This window comes from Primulina huaijiensis, chromosome 10 (assembly GCF_012295235.1).
Source record: "Primulina huaijiensis isolate GDHJ02 chromosome 10, ASM1229523v2, whole genome shotgun sequence".
NCBI lineage: Eukaryota > Viridiplantae > Streptophyta > Magnoliopsida > Lamiales > Gesneriaceae > Primulina > Primulina huaijiensis.
This window is the reverse complement of record NC_133315.1, coordinates 12,971,323-12,978,343: the sequence shown is the minus strand read 5'-3', so window position 1 is coordinate 12,978,343 and position 7,021 is coordinate 12,971,323. Positions and strand designations below refer to the sequence as shown.

The window sequence follows — 7,021 nt, the reverse complement described above, 5'->3', positions numbered from 1 at the left end:
TAGCAAGTTTTTGGCGCCGTTGCCGGGGAGGTATAAATTAAGTTTATATTTGTTAATTATGTTTTATTTATAAGTATTGTGTTTTTTTTTTGTATGAGTATTTGGAGTCGAAAAAAAAGTGGTAGACTTATTCGAGTATCTGAAAATAATTTAAACATGGATGATAATTCAAATAATCAAGATAATGATAACAATAATAACAATAATAATAATAATAATCAAGAACATGATCAATTAAGAACACTTAGGCACCATATGAACCCTATTAGAACTAGTGCCCCATCTTGTTTAGTTTTTCCTCCTGATGCATCTAATTTCAACTTTAAACCTCAAATTATTCAACTTTTACCAAATTTTCATGGCTTAGATTCTGAAAATCCATATTTACATCTAAGAGAATTTGAGGAAGTTTGTAACACTTATAATGATCAAAATTGTAGCATGGATATAGTTCGATTAAAGCTTTTCCCTTTTTCTTTAAAAGATAAAGCTAAAACATGGCTACAAAATTTGAGATCAAGTTCAATAAGATCATGGGAAGAAATGCAACAACAATTTCTCAAAAAGTTTTTTCCTTCCCATAGAACAAACTCTTTTAAAAGACAAATTACTACTTTTTCTCAAAAACAAGGAGAAACATTTTATCAATGTTGGGATAGATATAAAGAATTACTTAATACATGCCCACATCATGGTTTTGAAACATGGAGAATAGTTTCTCACTTTTATGAAGGTCTAATACCTAAAGATAGGCAAATGATAGAATTCATGTGTAATGGAACTTTTGAAGATAAAAACCCAAATGAAGCTATGGAGTATTTGGATTCATTAGCAGAAAATGCTCAAAATTGGGATAATATAGGCACAATAGAACCACCAACAACTAAAATCAATAATTCAACAAATGGGGGTGGTATCTATAATCTTAAAGATGATATAGATATTCAAGCTAAACTTGCATCTTTAGCAAGAAAAATTGAGTCATTAGAAATGAAAAAGAGTGGTCAATTAAAAAGTATTCAAGAAATTGTTTGTCATATATGTGATACACATGATCATGCTACAAAAGATTGTCCAACATTACCTTCATTTAAAGAATGTCTCCATGAACAAGCAAATTATGTTAACAATTATAAAAAACCAATATTAGATCCTTTTTCAACATCATATAATCCTGGATGGAAAAATCATCCTAATTTTAGTTGGAGGAATGATAATAATGCACAACCCTCACAACAATATTTTCAAAATAACCAAAATCATCAAGGTTATATTCCTTATGTTACACCTCCAAGAAAAAACTTTGAAGATGTAATTCATGCATTTATCCAAAAGCAAGAATCTATCAATATTCAAAACAGTCAATCTATGACTGATTTGAAAGAAACTCTTGCAAAATTTGCATCTGCACTTAATATTCATGAAAAAGGAAAATTTCCATCTCAACCTCAACCTAATCCTAAAAATCAAAATCAAGAATTAAAAAATGAAAAAATTGATCAAATAAAATCTGTTATTACCCTTAGAAGTGGTAAAATAGTTAATGATCCATATAGTAATGAAAACAAGGATCATTTAAAATCAAAGAGTAAGGATGATAATCCTGATACTTTTGAGAATGATGATACCTTAAATTCTAAAAATAATATGTTGAATGATAAATCATCTGAAATAGTAAATGAATCAAATAAACCTCCACCATTTCCTCATGCATTAACAAATCATAAAAAACAAAAAAATGATTCTGATATCTATGAAGTTTTTAAACAAGTAAAGATAAATATTCCATTATTAGATGCTATTAAACAAGTACCTTCATATGCAAAATTTTTAAAAGACTTATGTACTGTGAAGAGAAAATTGCATGTGAAGAAGAAAGCATTCTTGGCTGAACAAGTAAGTTCTATTCTTCAAAATAATTCTAGTTTAAAATATAAAGATCCTGGTTGTCCAACAATTTCATGTATTATTGGAGAAAATAAAATTAAAAAAGCTTTGTTAGATTTGGGAGCAAGTGTGAATTTACTTCCTTATTCAGTTTATGAAAAACTTAATTTAGGAGAATTAAAACCCACTTCTGTTACTCTCTTACTGGCGGATAGGTCAATCAAAATACCTAGAGGTATTGTAGAAGATGTGTTGGTTCAAGTTGATAAATTCATATATCCTGTAGATTTTATTGTTTTGGATACACAACCAATAGAAGTACATAATGAAATTTCAGTAATATTGGGACGACCATTTCTAGCAACTTCAAATGCTTTAATTAATTGTCGAAATGGAATAATGAAATTGTCTTTTGGAAATATGACTCTAGAACTTAATGTGTTCAATTTATGTAAACAACCAAGTATTAATGAAAATGAATATGATAATGAAATTGAAACAATTATGGAAGAAAATATACAAGAAGAAAACTTAAATCAACAATCTGAAGTTTTTTCAATAGAATGTTTTGAGTCTGAAAATAATTTTAAAAAAGATGATAATACAAAACTTGAATTAAAAGTTTTACCATTCGAATTGAAATATGTATTTCTTGGTGAAAATAAAACATTTCCTGTTGTAATTTCTTCCACTCTTCTACCAAATCAAGAAGAAGATTTAATTAAATTACTTAAGAAATATAAAAATGCAATTGGATGGACTTTGAAAGATATAAAAGGTATAAATCCTTTAATTTGCACACATAAAATTCATTTGGAAGAAAATGCTAAAACATATCAACAACCACAAAGAAGGTTAAATCCACATATGAAGGAAGTTGTTAAGAATGAAGTATTAAAACTATTAGACGCTGGAATTATCTATCCAATCTCAGATAGTAAATGGGTAAGTCCAACACAAGTAGTACCTAAAAAGTCAGGCATCACTGTTATAAAAAATGAAAAGGGAGAGTTATTACAAGCTAGGATTCCATCTAGTTGGCGTATGTGTATTGATTATAGAAAATTAAATGATGCAACTAGAAAAGATCATTTCCCACTACCATTTTTAGATCAAATTCTAGAAAAAGTAGCAGGAAATTCTTATTACTGTTTTCTTGATGGGTATTCGGGGTATTATCAAATACCTATATCATTAGAAGATCAAGAAAAAACTACTTTCACTTGTCCTTTCGGAACTTTTGCATTTAAAAGAATGCCATTTGGTTTATGTAATGCTCCGGCTACTTTTCAAAGATGCATGTTAAGTATTTTCAGTGATATGATTGAAGAATTTGTAGAAGTTTTTATGGATGATATAACTGTTTTTGGAAACTCATTTGAAAATTGTCTTAAAAACCTAGAAGAAGTATTAAAACGATGTGAAGAAAAAAATCTTGTTTTAAATTGGGAAAAATGTCATTATATGGTTAAATCTGGGATTGTGTTAGGTCATGTGATATCTGAAAAAGGAATTGAAGTTGATAAAGCCAAAGTTGATGTTATTGCTAATTTAACATCACCAAAAACGGTCAAAGAAGTTCGATCATTCTTGGGTCATGCAGGTTTTTATAGAAGGTTTATAAAAAATTTCAGCATAATATCTAAACCAATTTCGAATCTTTTAACAAAAGATACACAATTTGAATGGACTCAGAAATGTGAAAATGCTTTTAAAAAAATAATTAATCTTTTAATTACATCACCTATTTTACAACCTCCAGATTGGTCTTTACCATTTGAATTAATGTGTGATGCAAGTGATTATGCTATAGGAGCTGTGTTAGGACAGAGAAAAGAAGGAAAACCGTATGCAATCTATTATGCTAGTAGAACCTTAAATAGTGCCCAAATAAATTATTCAACTACTGAAAAAGAATTACTTTCAGTAGTATTTGCATTAGATAAGTTTCGATCTTATTTAATTGGTTCTACTACTATTGTGTACACTGATCATTCTGCCGTAAAATATTTATCAAATAAACAAGATGCTAAGCCAAGATTAATACGGTGGATTTTATTGTTACAAGAATTTGATATTATAATTAAAGATAAAAAAGGAAAAGAAAATGTCGTAGCCGATCATTTATCTAGAATAATGACTGAATCATCTCATAATGAAATACCAATAAATGAAAATTTTCCAGATGATCAGTTGTTTTATGCTACTATTATGCCCTGGTTTGCTAACATTGTAAATTTTATTGTGACAAATAAAATGCCTTCTCATTGGAATTCACAGGATAAGAATAAATTCTTGATAGAAGTTAAAAAATTTTATTGGGATGATCCTTACTTGTTTAAGTATTGTCCTGACCAAATTTTTCGACGATGCATACCCGACAATGAAGTAAGTAATGTTATTAAATTTTGTCATTCTGAAGCATGTGGAGGTCATTTTTCATCCAATAAAACAGCTGCAAAAATCTTACAATGTGGATTTTATTGGCCCTCTTTATTCAAAGATACGCATTTATTTTGCAAATCTTGTGAAAACTGTCAGAAGATGGGATCAATTTCAAAACGAAACATGATGCCTTTAAATCCAATCATAATTATTGAAATATTCGATAGTTGGGGGATAGATTTTATGGGTCCATTTCCATTATCTTTTGGATATACGTACATTTTAGTCGCTGTTGATTATGTTTCAAAATGGATTGAAGCAATTGCATGTAGAACTAATGATCATAAAGTTGTTATAAAATTTTTAAAAGAAAATATTTTTAGTCGATTTGGAATACCTAGAGCAATAATTAGTGATGGGGGAAGTCATTTTATAAATAAATCATTTTCTTCTTTGTTAAGAAAATATGGCATTACACATAAAGTTTCTACCCCATATCATCCTCAAAGTAATGGTCAAGTTGAACTTGCAAATAGAGAAATAAAACAAATTTTAGAAAAAACAGTTAATCCAAATCGAAAAGATTGGTCTTTAAGATTAACTGATGCATTATGGGCATATAGAACTGCATTTAAGACATCATTAGGGATGTCACCATATAGGTTAGTTTTTGGTAAGCATTGTCATTTACCGGTTGAACTTGAACATAAAGCTTATTGGGCAATTAAAGCATTTAATATTAATTTAGATGATGCATCTAAATTAAGAAAATTGCAATTAAATGAACTTGAAGAATTAAGAAATGATGCATATGAAAATTCAAAGATTTATAAAGATAAAACTAAAGCCTTTCATGATAAAAATATTATGAGAAAGTCATTTGAAATTGGACAAAAATTTTTACTTTATAATTCTCGTTGCATTTATTTCCAGGAAAACTAAGATCGAGATGGTCAGGACCATTTATAGTTAAATTTGTTTATCCTCATGGTGCTGTTGATATTGAAAATCCTAAAAATAATGACGTGTTTAAAGTTAATGGGCAAAGACTTAAGCCTTTTATAGAAAATGAAATTCTTAATGATGATTTTATGCCTTTATATGATCCACAATAGTTGTTTGATATTTTCATTTTGTTTTTGCAGATTCTAGTTCATTTCCCGGTTAAGTGGCGGATAACGGTACTCCGTGACTATCTAAGTCGGTTTTTTGAGTTTTTCCAAAATAATTGAAATATATAATAATAATATGGATGCTTGTATTGTAAATCTTTGTAAATATTTTTCTTGTTTACCTGATAATGCGTTGAAAAAAATTTATAGAGCTAGATGTGAGCGACTAAGGTTGATGATGTCATATGGCATACCGAATGATATCTGGTTGATAATTGAAGCAAAAGTCCGATTGGTTGGGGAAGCAAGTGAAATAATAATAAGACATATGCCAAGATTTGGTAAAAGCACATATGCCAAGAAGCGAAGAGCTAAACGTATAGGTGGATGTCATAAGTGTGCAAGGTGGACTTGTAAAGGGAAATGCAAAGATGTTGGAATGACATCAATGAATAGAGAAGATAAAATTTTATTCATTTAGAATGGTCTGAGTAAAGAGCCTTTGGATAATTTTCTAGAGGTTCTTGATACGCATTCTATTGGGTACGTGCAAAATGAACTTCTTAAACTACGGTGGCAATTTCAACATGAGGAATATCAATATGGACGGTGGAATCAGCCTTATAAAGATCCTACTGTAGTAACGCATATCTGTTTAGATAAATAAATATATATATACAATTTCGTCTCGGGAATCTGACGTTAAAAGACCCTGTTTGCCAATTTATAAGAAAATTGGATGGGAAGCATATCCTCGACTCATAGAAGGCGTTGAAGCCGTTACTGAACGAAAAATCAGAGGAAGATTTGAGCCACAATCACAACTACGCTATATATATGTGTTTTAATTTATTTCATTTTTATTTTCTTTTAATAATAATAATTTCTTGTTCAAATATTGACTTTTGGCATGTTACGCTTATAAATTAATATGCTGTGATTTAACAATTGCAGAAAACATATTTCTCAACATGTCGACGTCCACGGTAAGTAAAATCAAAAATATTTGTGTATTTTCTGGATCTAGTGTAGGACAAGATTCAATTTATGAAGAGGTAGCAGAAAAACTTGGAATAACACTTGCTAAAAAAAAGATTCATTTGGTATATGGTGGTGGTGAAGTTGGGCACAATTAAATATCCACAATAAGCCAATTGGTTTTTTAAATGTTAACAATTATTATGATAAACTGCTATCGTTTTTTGATGATGTTGTGGAACAAGGATTTATTTCATTAGCTTGGCGAAGGATGTTAGTTTCTGCTACAAGTGAAGGTGAACTTATTGATTTACTGCAAGGATTTAGTCATGAACCAGATCCATTCTTATCTCAACTTAATTGGCCAACATCCAGGAGTAAGGAAAAAAAATTCATGTGATGCTGAACTTGTGATTCAACGGTATGTTTTTAATTTTTTTCTCTTTAAGATATGAAAAATCTCTTCTTCTTCTTCTCCTCTTAGTTTGTTTTTATATAAAAATAAAAAAAATATTCATATATATAGTAATAATAATAATAATAATTTTTAGTTCAATGACGAGTAAGGTGTCAGTAAAATGCACCTGAGACGCATTAGTTAATAATTATTGGAAAATCACAATACACTAGATTTTAATATTCATTATATTCAAATTACA

At 29.1% G+C, this 7,021-nt stretch overlaps 1 non-coding gene across 1 annotated transcript; it reads right to left on the bottom strand.

Annotated features, from left to right (window-relative positions):
• Positions 1-587: 587 nt before the first annotated feature.
• LOC140987049 (small nucleolar RNA R71) lies at positions 588-698 on the bottom strand. Its single transcript, XR_012177050.1, has one exon. It is a non-coding gene; the product is annotated as a small nucleolar RNA R71 (small nucleolar RNA).
• Positions 699-7,021: the final 6,323 nt, after the last annotated feature.